At 41.3% G+C, this 13,122-nt stretch overlaps 1 long non-coding RNA gene across 2 annotated transcripts in view; it reads right to left on the minus strand.

Annotated features, from left to right (window-relative positions):
• Positions 1 to 4,998: 4,998 nt before the first annotated feature.
• LOC116759305 overlaps positions 4,999 to 13,122 on the minus strand; it is a 124,461-nt gene continuing 116,337 nt past the window's right edge. For both annotated transcript variants that reach the window (XR_004351414.1, XR_004351412.1), the window contains 2 exons: positions 11,588 to 11,695; positions 4,999 to 9,231 (listed from right to left, as the gene is read on the minus strand). This is a non-coding gene — a long non-coding RNA (uncharacterized LOC116759305). The remainder of the gene's footprint in view (positions 9,232 to 11,587; positions 11,696 to 13,122) is intronic.

Below are 13,122 nucleotides of genomic sequence, written 5' to 3' on the forward strand. Positions count from 1 at the left end.
TTTTATAATTAGGAAGCTGATATTTTTCAAATGCTTACTAACCATTTGTAATTTATTTTATGCTGTGGTTTATTGGTTCATGACCTTTGTTTAAAAGATGACTTTGTTTATGTGAAATGGATGGGTAAGAAACTTGGAACAACTCATCCACTAAAAGCAACTAGAAAATGTGACAAAACACCTGCAAGGTAGCATCAGAGACCTAATAACTCAGTGAACCACGGATTCAGGAGACAGGGGAAGAGTGAGGTCAGCTAGACAACCTGAGATTTAATGGTCTTTATCCCTTTGCTGCAACGTGGGCAGGTTCACGGGGACAGAGGCTCCAAGACCTCCCAAGAGAAAGGATGAATCTGGTAACCCCCATCATTTCTGATCGGACCCTGGAAACCTGCTCTCCAGTAGGGAACTAAGAGGCAATAAGACTTACAGGGACTTCAGCTCAGCTGGGAATCACCTCCGTTACTCACACTGGATGAAGGGCAACAGGAGCTAGTGCCCCGTCACCTGCAGAAGCAAATGTAAATCATACTTGGTCCAACCTTGTTTCAACAGACAGTTGTCCAAATATCTGTGTTGAATATTTCTTTTATGTCACTCAAATTGAATGGAAAAAGATGGTAATTAAAAATTGGCTTTTGTTAGCTGCTTTGAAAGCCTGGAAAACAAGACAGTGATATGCTTGTACCAGCTATCATTCAAAGCACTCCGAGATTCCAAGGGTCTCTAAGGCAGTGTTTGTGCAGCCCCTTATCTCCTGAGGGCACAAGGGCCCAGCAGCTAATGGCTAAGGTTGCAGAGCTGCAAAGGCGGGTGAATGAGCACACAGCCTTAACAGGGGTCCTACTGGGAGGGCCCTAAGAGGAAACGAATGGAATCTGAGATCGGGTGTATGTATGTGGATGAGCTCAGAACCCGGACCCCTAGATTCCCCTGAACCTTCCGGGCCAACAGAAGCAACATCCTCCCTCTTTGAACAGGAGCACAGACTCCTTGTGCTTGCAGCCCCCACCTCTTGGAGCCCTCCCCTGAGAGGCACCTCACGAGATGACCTTAGATCCATCCTCACCACCCTCACCATCTCAGACAGTTACAGTCAAATCTCAGCACAGTCTGAGCGAGAAAACCCAGTCCCTGCTCCAGGAGGAATAACTTGGACACAGAAGTAATTGTCCTTGAGTTACATATACCAGCTGCACCTGGGAGGCCCCATGTGGGAGTGGATCTTGAGAGAAGCAAAAGAGAATATGAGACTCAAGAGACTCAATGGGGAAAGTTCACTGGCCTGGCAACACTCTCCCAGGACTTGGGCTCAACCACCTTCCTTGACCACTGCAGCCAGTCCTAGCACACTCCTGGGATGGCTCCTTGAAGCTTGGACGGGAAAATCAGATGGAGCTGCCCCACTGCTTCAGGGTAGTATTGAGGAAGGGATCAAAAAACTCAGGAAGGTGGAAATGAAGAAATGTATTTATCAGGTAAGAGGAAAAGATGTAGCATCTCAGCAGGCTTCCCAGGGGCTCCGTGAGGATGTTCATCTCACTGAGGCAGTAAGGGATATACCGTGAGGGGGAGGTAGCAGCCTCTTTGGGAATTTCCGTGGTGGTTATTCTCTGGAATTGATGGTAGGACGTAGGGGTGCCTAGAATCGGTAGGGAGAGTGGTAGTGTGGATGGAAGGCACTTGGCCACCGCAGGCAGACATGGTGGATACAGCTACAGTAACCATGGTAATTAGCAGCAGTGCTGGAGTGTGATTTAGGACGCCTTGCCTGTAAGAATCTCTTCTGAGGAGAGAGATAGGTGGATAGCTTGATTTTCTCCAAACTGTGAAAAACACCAAATATCCATCAAGTATCAGACGGATGAATAATTGGTGTTAAAATCATATAATGGAATTCTCTTCAGCAATGAAAATGAACAATCCCAGCTACACGCAATAATGCGAATGACTACACTTAATGTTGAGCAATAAAGTCAGATGCAAAGATCACATATTAAATGGTTCCACGTACATCAAGTCCAAAGAAAAGCAAATCAGAATTATGACAAAATAAAGGAGAAAAATACTATGATTATCTCAATAAATGCAGAAAAACCATGTGAAAAAGTGTAACATTCCCTAGCAAGGAATAAATGGAACCTATAGCAATGAACTAATAAATACATTAGTGAAATATTGAAAGTTTTTCTTTTACATTAGATGACCACTACTGTAGGTCTCTAGCCAGTAAAATAAGGCAAGGTAAATGAATAAAATATGTAAGGATTGGAAGGGAAGAAGTAAAACTGTCATCATTTGCCAACAACATGACTGTGTATGTAGAAAATCTAAAAACTTTACAGATGAACCATTGGAATTAAAGAGTGAATTTAACACAATGGCTTGGTAGAATTAAATACAGTAAGTCCGCTACATATGAACCTTCGAGTTGCAAACTTTCAAAGATGTGAACGTGCATTCACACGTCCAATCACGTAAGTTAGTTCACGTGTCTGGCATATGTTGTCATGTGTGTGCATCCTCTGCAAATGGCTGTGCTTTTGTGTACTTTACCGTGTAGTACTGTACAGAGTACGGTAGCACAGTATCTTTATTTCAAGCCCAGGATGTCTGAAAGCAAGCGTAAAAGCAGCGGTGATGTAGCTGGTGCTGCTAAGAACTGCCAGTTGTTGTCCTGTACTACTGTACTTTTCAAGATACTGTCCTGTAAGATTCAAAATGTTTTCTTTATTTTTTGTGTTTGTTTTTTATGTATTATTTGTGTGAAAAGTATTATAAACCTATTACAGTACAGTATTATATAGCCGATTGGGTTAGTTGGGTACCTAGGCTAACTTTGTTGGACTTACGAACAAATTGGACTTACGAATGCACTCTTGGAATGGAACTCGTTCGTTTGTTGGGGACTTACTGTATGCAAAACACAAAACACAATTTTACTCCTATGTATCATCAAGAATTAGAAAATGAAATTAAAATTATACTATTCGCAATAACATCATAAAACATCAAATATCTAGGAGCAAATCTAATATAAAATGCACAAGCCTTCTACACTGGAAACTTTAAATCAGTACTGAGAGAAGTTAAAGAAGACCTAAATAAGTAAAGCAATATATTTTGTTCTTGGAGTGGAAGATTGGGTGTTATTAAGATGCCAATTTTCTGAGTTGATTTAATTGATAAAATCCTTATTTTAAAAAAGCTAGCAGAGTCATGGACATATACACACTAACAAACGTAGTAAGGTAGATAGCTAGGGGGAAGCAGCCGCAAGGCACAGGGATTTTAGCTCGGGGCTTTGGGACAGCCTGGAGGGGTGGGATGGGGAGAGTGGGAGGGAGGGAGACGCAAGAGGGAAGACACATGGGAGCATATGTATATGTATAGCTGATTCACTTTGTTATAAAGCAGAAACTAACAAACAAACAAAAAAAGCTAGCAAGTGTGTGTATATACCTAGGTGCAAACTGATGGGCTAATTCTAAAAAACCATACAGAATTTTAGTCCCAAGACAAATTGGAAGAAGAATTTAAGAAGTTGAAAGATTTATACTCTGGATATCAAGACTTATGATTAAGCTAGAGTAATTAAAAGTTGCATCATTTGTGCAAAGATGGAGAAATGGACCACTGAACAGAATAGAGAGCACAGGAACAAGCTCAATACATGCAGTCACTTGATTCATGACAAAGATATTATTGGAGAGCAATGGGGAAAGGACAATAAATAAATGGTGCTGGATAGGCATAAAACCCGCATATCCATAAGAAAAAGATTTAATCTTAATCTTTAACTCACATTATAAAATAACAGAAACTACACAGATTGGTCTTTGCTCTGCTTCCTGCCACAGAGTTCCTAAAACCCTTGTAATTTCCTATGTGATAAAAGCACCAGGAGCATCTTTTGTTCTGATATTTAGTCTTTGACCTTGGTTCCTGACACAGAGCTCCTAAGTCTCTTGGATTTTCCTGAGTGATAGAGTGTCTTTTGTTTTAATGAGGTGACCTTTGGTGGGCTTCAGGATGGGGGCCGGTCACCAGAAAGACTAAGCCATGATTAGAAGTTTGGAACTTTCAGCCCCACTCCCGTCCTCTCAGAAAAGGAGAAGTGGAGTTAACAATTGATCATGCTTACATGAAGAAACCTCCTTAAAAATTTCAAAAATACGGGGCTCAGGGAGCTTCCAGGTTGGTAAACACATCTATGTGCACCCCAAATCCATGGGGACAGGAGCTGTTGTGCTGGGGACCCTTCCAGACCTCACCCTATATACCTCTCACCCTATATACCTCTTCATCTGGCTGTTTATCTGTAGCCTTCACATCTTATTCTTTATTATATAATAAACAGGTAAACATAAGTGAGTGTGTTCCTGAGTTCTGTGAGCTATTTCTAGCAAATAATCAAGCATGAAGAAGGAGGATTCTTCAATTTGCAGCCAAGTCAGACAGAAGTTGTGGGTAACTGGGGGACCTCCTACTTGCAATTGGCATCTGAAGTGGGGGAAGGCTTGTGGGACTGAGCCTTTAACCTGTGGGATGTGCGCTCACTCTAGTCACTGTCAGAATTGAACTGAAATGCAGGACACTCAGCTGGTGTCAGAGAACAGCCTGGTGTGGAAAACCCGCACATCTGGTGTCACAAGTATTGCGAGTATGAGAGTAAAGGAAAACACAATGAGTTTTTTTCTCAGACACATGCCCTACACAAAAATAAATCCAGATGGATTGTAGAGATAATTGTGAAAAATAAATCAATAACATTTCTAAGGCGATAACAAGAGAACATGTATGTCTTTAGGAGTAGGGAAAGTTTTCTTAAATGTCAAAAGTATTAACCAATAAGAAAAAAAAAGATTACGGAAAGAACACATTAACACTAAGACACATTAAGAGAGTGAAATACAAGCCACTGAATTGGAGAAGATATTTGCAACACATTTAATTGAAAAGAACTTGTATTAAAAACAAAAAACTCCTAAAGATCAATAAGAAAATGACAACCCAATAAAAAAAAAGTGAGCAAGAGATTTTAACAACAGCTTCACCAATGGAAATACAAGTGATTAATAAACATATGAAAAGAATGAACACTCATTAGTCATCTGAGAATGCAAATTAAAACCACAATTAGATTCTGCCACGTACCTACCAGAATCACTAAAATCAAATAGGCTGCCAATAGCAAGTATTCGCAAGAATGGAAAGCTCTCATACAACCCTGGTGGGAGTATAAATGGGTACAGTCACTTTGGAAAACTGTTTCCCATTATCTATTAAAGCTAAACTTACGCATACCCCCGATCCTGTAATTCCACTCCTAGGTTTCAACTCAACAGAAATACATACATATGTGAAAATATGTGTACAAGAATGTTTATTGCATATTATCTTTAATGGCTAAAGACTGAAAACAGATAAAAATTTCATCAACATTATAATGAAGAAATAATATTCAGTGTATGAAATATCTTCCTACAATGGAATGCTATCCAGTAATTAGGATGAATTAATTACAGCTGCACACAATATAACACTATAAATCTTGCAAACATGATGTTGAGAGAAAGAAGCCAGACACAAGAAATGTGTGCTGTGTGATGCCATTATATGAAGTTAAAGTTCAGATAAATCTAATCCGCGATGTTAGAAATCAGTATGGTAGTTACCTTCGGAGATGACTCTAGGAGTACTGATTCCAAGGGGGCTAAAGGGGCACTTGAGGGGCTGGCGTTTTTTTTTTTTTCTGCGGTACGCGGGCCTCTCACTGTTGTGGCCTCTCCCGTTGCGGAGCACAGGCTCCGGACGCGCAGGCTCAGTGGCCATGGCTCACGGGCCCAGCCGCTCCGCGGCATGTGGGATCTTCCCGGACCGGGGCACGAACCCGCATGCCCTGCATCGGCAGGTGGACTCTCAACCACTGCGCCACCAGGGAAGCCCGGGGCTGGCGTATTTTAACTCTTGATCTGGCCTCTGATTTCATGATGTGCTTTTTGTATGTGTGATAATTCATCATGCTTTGCACTTACATAATTCACTTTTCTGAATGTATGTTATTCTTCAGTCAAGGTGTTCCTAAGACAGGAAAGAAAAGAAGTACTTTACTGGTGTAGAAAACTCAAACATTCAGGGGCAGAACTAGCTTCAAGCTCAGTCAGATTTCATTGCTAACAAATCTTTATCAAATGTGCAAGTGTCTTATTGGCAGCAGCGCTAGGATGACAAGCCAGGATATGGCTGAGTGCCTTGAATGTATGCAGTTGCTTCTCCTTCTTGGCCTTCCTTTCTTCTACCTCTACTTCCACCCCATGAGTCATTTCCTCCAGGCCTACGGGGTTAACGCCTGCCTGTGTGTCTAAGTCTGTGCAACAGGTGTTCACTGGGCAGTGTTCAGTCCTATCTAGTTAAGGTGACATTTCACTTTTATGGGAAATAATTTCTTGTAGTTTCCCATTATCTATTACATTCACATGAAATTGCATAAGAAATATTGTTTGGTTGGTGAATGGTCCCATGGATTGCGATTAAGTTAGTTACTAGCCTACCCTCTCCAAGTATGGATCAAATCTATTTCTCTTATCCCTTGAGGACCATTCTTCCAAGCAGTCTAGTGCCCAACCTCTCCTCTCAAGGATGTTTGTATAGCAAACAGCCAGGCTAGGTAGAGATAGTGAACCAAGGGCAGATGTGTTTACTGTCCAGTATAATAGAGATAATGCCTCCCTGGGGAAAAGGGCAGGCAGGTCTTACAGTTGCCTTAATAAAAGATTGGGGTTTCCTAAGCTTGGGGTTCTTTGGCTATGATGAAAACCCATGGCCAGCACAGCAACCTCTTGGTCACTTCCTCATTACCCAGCGGGACTTGGGGGACAAGGGGAGCTGATGCATACATGAAGTTCATGCTGCCTGCTGTGCCCTGAGGAATAAAAATTCTCTGTCTCTGACCAGGAATCGTGTGTCTTCTCTCAGCATCATGAAACTGTGGCAGGCTAACTTATTAGCTTGCAAGTAGGATAAATTCTCAGACCTCTTGTAATTCTTGAAAGAGATATACTTGGCTTCCTCTAGTGTTGCTACTAGGTTTGCAATACAAACCAAAACTGATATTCTGAGTTTAACAGCGTTAAATAATGAAAAGTCAATTGAGTAAAATGTAGAGACCACATTGTCTTTATCAAATGATTCATGAATCAGGCAGGCAGCATCTCATCCAAGTTCTTAAAGGCAGAAAGAGGGTGAAACAAGGAACTTATTAGCGAAGAATGCATTGTTTCCAGGAAGGTCGACCTCCTGAGGGGAACAGAAGGGTCCTATCAGGAGGATCACCTCACTAGTGCTGACCAGTTAAGATTGCATTCCTGAGAGTTTGAAACTGCAATTAGGTTGGGTATTAAGTCTTGGCTTGCAATCGTGGGGCTTAGCACAAATGACTCCATTTTGAATGACTCTAGTTTGGGCCTGTTGTTTTTTCTTTTTAACAGAAGTATCCCAGATAAGTTGCCAAATATAGTAGGCAAAAATTGTGTGAGTTAGATAGTGACAAAATGGTTCAATTTAGTCTAGGGGTGTGGGCTTAACGATATCTCCTCCAAAGTTATCCAGAAGCTTCTTCTTCTTTTTGGGAGTAGTTCATGCCCTTGGCCTGAGCTCGTCTGCAGGAGAGGAGGTTGTGCTGTCTCCCAGACATGACCAGTGTGACCCCAAACCAGACACGCAGTGAGTGAGGGATGAGTCGCTGATTTTCCTCCAAAGATGGCTGGAAGGGTGACTCGCTCTGAGGAATCTTCGAGGCACTCCCAAGAAATGTTTTTGATCAGCTTCCAACACTGAAGAATGGAGGGTCTCCATTTCTTCCTCCCCATAATCTTTCTCCTCAAGCTTTGATCCAATTTCTGACACAGAGAAGAAACTTTGCTCTCCAAGTATGCATCCCAGTCACAGCATTTGTTTCTGTTTTTACCCAATAAACTCACTTCTTGGGTGCGTGGTGAGGGTGTGACAGAGAGAGGAGCCCCTGGGGTGTATTTGAAAGAATTTAATGTATTTCTGTAGCAAGGGAGGATGCACGTACACATCTGAGATGCATTTTCCAGCCGCATTTGTATTTCCAGTCCAGAGTCTTCTTCTGACCTGCGTTCAGCTGCACGGTGCCCCTCTTCACGTGAATCCCTGCAGGAGTCTAAAGCTCACAAGTTGGAAACCAGCCCCTTGTCTCCTCTCTTTGTGGTCTCTGTCCCAGGAATGGACATTTAGTCCCATTCAAAACACAGTGCGGTCAGCTCCTGCTGAAGGAGGGTGATTCGAATGCTAATGTCAGCCCCCTTTGAATCGTCTGAGTACAAGAGGGAACTGAACAACAACTGTGGTCATCAGTGCCCAGAACTTTGTTTTCAGTGACTGAAAAGGAAAGACACCCACAGCGAATATTTTTCCACTTGAGAGGATTTATGCATATTTTACTTATCTCAAGTTTCAACTAATAGTATTTGTGGCTCTTATTGTAATTCTCCTCAGTGACTGTGGCCAGGATTAGAGGATGAGGCTATTTTGATTTTTAGAGGTAAAAGGGAAAGATTTGACATAACAAACATTGTGTTCATCACCACTTATCTCTACTTGTAACTCATGCCATTGACAACATTAAAAGTCACATGTATTTGCAGGTTTCAGGCAAAGAATAGACCTGTTAGAAATTCCACTCCCTAAAATATATTAAGGAATTATCTGCATTGATTTGAATCCTGCCATAAATTCTCTTTTTTTTTTTTTTTTTGCAGTACACGGGCCTCTCACTGTTGTGGCCTCTCCCGTTGCAGAGCACAGGCTCCGGATGCGCAGGCCCAGCGGCCATGGCTCACGGGCCTAGCCACTCCGCGGCATGTAAGATCTTCCCAGACCGGGGCACGAACCCGTGTGCCCTGCGTCGGCAGGCGGACTCTCAACCACTGCGCCACCAGGGAAGCCCACATAAATTCTCATCTTTGAGTGTGGTCAGCATAGTATAAATTGGGAAGGCTGTTTGATCCTTGCCTTTACTAACACTGGCTGATGGACATTGTCTTTGTTTCTGATAAAAGAAAAATCTTTCTGCAAACAAGATATTGTGAATATAAAAAGTGTCACACTAAAGGTGTGCTGGCCTCAATGTAAAGGTGATCAAACAGAAGAGACTGGAGACACATTAGGTCAGAAACTTGTACTTTGCTCTTCAGGGACGAACTCCTATCAAAGGAAAGAAAGAATGAAAGCCAAATAAATTCTACATGGTGATTCCTCTTTCTTAATGCTACAAAAGTCACTCTTAAAATTTTGCTAAAATGTCATTTATAAAAGTTGACACTTCTAACTAAACAGATTTCTTTTTGCTGCATGGAACTTTCTATACTGGTCTTCAAGGTGAGACATTTATAACAGTGTTGGAAGAAAAATGCAAGAGGTATCTCTCCAATGTCATCCTCAACAGCAGAGCACTGTCTGGTACACTGACTTCCTATCCGGTCTCTTATTTTCTAGTTTTAAATCCCTTCAGTTCTTTCTCTATGTGATCACTGAGCTGGGCTTTCTAAATGCAGAATTTACCATGTCACTCCTCTACTTACAAACTGCTGTGAGTCTCCATTGGTCTTAAACTAAAGAGCAGCTCCTTAGTCTGTCACTCAAAATCATTCTCAGTCCAGGGCCAAACTCTATTCAGCCACATCCTCTGACACCACCTCCACCCCACCCCTCTTCATCGCCTCCACAGTTACACATTTGAGTCTAACCTGTCTGAACACACCCCGCCTCGCCTGCCAGCTCTGAGCCTCTGCACCTTTGTCCTGCTGACCTGGATTGCCCTGATCTCCCTTCCTCGGTTACAAACTGTCACTGAAGATCTAAAAAGGCTCAACTCAAGTGTTACCTCTCAGCTAGGTATTCCTCCTCAAAGAAGAGTAAATTTCTCCATCTTTTAACTTCCCTTGAAATTTCGCATTTCCTACTAGTGAAGTGTGTATATCACATAGCATTATTGTCATTTGTCACTTGTTTGTACTGTGAGTTGTGTTTCCCACTGGCTTATAGTCTGTCTCCTAGAAGGAATTTTTGTTTCTTGTTCACAAGGTATAAATTTGTTTTTATATAAAAAAATTTAATAAGTTATAATGCATTTATTGAATATTACCAGACAGAGTCATTCTTCAATCATTGATCTGTCCCTGCTATACTTGGAAATCAAGCTAAGCCTTAGACTGTGTTCGGACTCTACGTTTGTAATGATGGAGAGAATAGTAAGAGTTTGAGACATTAATAAATGAGATATAATATGTGATCGGAGCATGGGTGGAAGCAAAGGAGATGTTAGAAACTTGAAGTTCCCCAGGATAATGGCAGAACACAGAGTGAGAGTAAACTTAAACAAATAAATAAAAGGACGGCACTGGAAAACAGTAAGATACTTCTTCCAAAAAATTAAGCATAGAATTACCATATGATCCAGCAATTCCACTTTGGGTATATACCCCCAAAAATTGAAAGCAAAGACTCAAATCAATATTTGTACACCAATGTTTATAGCAGCATTATTCACAATAGCCAACAGGTGGAAACAACCCAAATGTCCACTGGTAAATGAGTGATGAATAAAATATGATATACACATACGATGGAATATTATACAGCCTTAAAAGGAACGTAATTCAGACACATGCTACAACATTTTGCTAAATGAAATAAGCCAGACCCCAAAGGACAACTATTATATGATTCCACTTATATGAGGTACCCAGAATCGGCAAATTCATATAGAAAGAAAGTAGAATTGTGGTTTCTGGGGACCTGGAGAGGGGTGAATAGGGAGTTACTGTTTCGTGGGGGTACAGAGTTCGAGTTTGGGGTGATGAAGGAATTCTGAGGATGAATAGTGGTGATGATTGTACAACAATGTGAATGTACTTAATGCCACTGAACTGTACACTTATAAATGGTTAAGATGGTAAATTTTATGTTATGTATATTTCACTTTACCACAATAATAAATTAAGGAATACTTCTTGTATCTGGGAGCATATTCTAGAAACCTACTGTATTTAATACACTTATGCCTCTGCTAAATAGTAGTAATGTCTTAAAAAAGTTGGCTTCCTCCACTTATTTTCATTGACATACATCTTCATGGTTGCACTTCCATCTGACTCATTAGCCCAAACCAAATTATCAACCAACATTCATGTTGAAACTACCCTTTTTCTGACAGTATGAATAATTTCTTTGCTGATTAGACAGTAATCTAGCATTTATTCATCATCTGATTTTGTTACCTTGTTCTTGAGCAGTAGAAGTATAGGTTGCATTTTGCAAGAAATAGCAAGTCACACTGAAGTTATAGGTTATGGAATTAAGATAAAGAATATATATCTTTTATTATTATTTGTAAATTATGTGGGCATCTCCTTTGGGTCAGTAAAAATTATACTAAACAGATGTACATATATACTTGCCTACAGTTTCTTTTTGGAGGGCTGGTTGTTAAATATTTTCCACACACCACTGCCTTGGGCCCTAAACAGACTTTCCTAAAAACACACACCACAATAGATACCTGTAAAAGTCTCATTTCTCTGTATGGTAGTTAAGATTACGGGCTCTGGAGTTCAGCTCTGTCATACAAGCTGGCTGACTTATCCGTTCCAAGCTTCCATTTTCTCATCTGCAAAACAGAAATAATAAATACCTAGTTCATATAGTTATTAAGAGAACTGAATGTAAATATTTATGTGTTTATGTAATATATGTAAAATTCATAAGACTATGCCTGACACATAGGGTGTTCTTACCAGATGCTAATTATTATTATAATTCTGTTCCAATAGTTTGGGTTTTATACTTGTTTGGAAGTTATCACAAAATAATTTTATCATAATATATATATTGGTGTACTGCTGAGGAAATCACTCAACCTGATTTTGAATTTCTGTATTAGAGTTTTCTAAATTTTTTGATCATACAATACATTATTAAAAGGAATTTGAGGGGCTTCCCTGGTGGCGCAGTGGGTTGAGAGTCTGCCTGCCGATGCAGGGGACACGGGTTCGTGCCCCGGTCCGGGAGGATCCCACATGCCGCGGAGCGGCTGGGCCCGTGAGCCATGGCCGCTGAGCCTGTGCGTCCGGAGCCTGTGCTCCACAACGGGAGAGGCCACAACAGTGAGAGGCCTGCGTACAGCAAAGAAAAAAAAAAAAAGGAATTTGAAGAGAATCCCATTATGTGACTACTTATTTATAAATTACATGCATATTCTACTGAAATGCATACATTATAAACAAATAAAATAGAATTTAAAAAAGAAAGGTGAATTATATTTTAAATTATTTAAAAGTTTTATATTTCCTAACAATAAATAGCAACCTGTTAGCTTTTACCCCTGTTGCAGGTAGTATTTTCCCAAAGCAGCCATACCAATGCATCCCATCCCATGCATTCTTCTCCAGTTCTACTGTTGACACTCCTTCCAGAAGAAATTTTGTCTGTGTTACCCCCTATTTTTTTTTTTTCCGGTACGCGGGCCTCTCACTGTTGTGGCCCCTCCCGTTGCAGAGCACAGGCTCCGGACGCGCAGGCTCAGTGGCCATGGCTCACGGGCCCAGCCGCTCCGCGGCATGTGGGATCCTCCCGGACCGGGGCACGAACCCGTGTCCCCTGCATCGGCAGGTGGACTCCCAAACACTGCACCACCAGGGAAGCCCTGTTACCCCCTATTGAATCTGGTGGGCCTCTGACTACTGCATGGCTTCCAAGGCTAGATCATAAAAGGTCATAGAGCTGCCACCTGACTCTCTCAAGACACATGTCTTAGAAGCCCTCAGGTGATATTTAAAAGGTCAGCTACGCTGAAACATACTGAAGCATACATGGACAGGCCACAAATATACACAAGATATAGAGAGATACCCCCAAAGCCCCAGCTATTCTAGCCTCCAACATCACCCATCAGAAATATGAATGGGTAAGCCCTTAGATTATTCCAATTCCCAAGCTTTGAGGAACCCTAGCTGACATGGAGTAATGCAAAAATGAATCCCTATGGAGCCCTGTCAAAATGCAGATTCATAAGCAGAATGAACGTTGTCATTAGAC

This window comes from Phocoena sinus, chromosome 9 (genome assembly GCF_008692025.1).
Source record: "Phocoena sinus isolate mPhoSin1 chromosome 9, mPhoSin1.pri, whole genome shotgun sequence".
NCBI classification, from domain to species: domain Eukaryota; kingdom Metazoa; phylum Chordata; class Mammalia; order Artiodactyla; family Phocoenidae; genus Phocoena; species Phocoena sinus.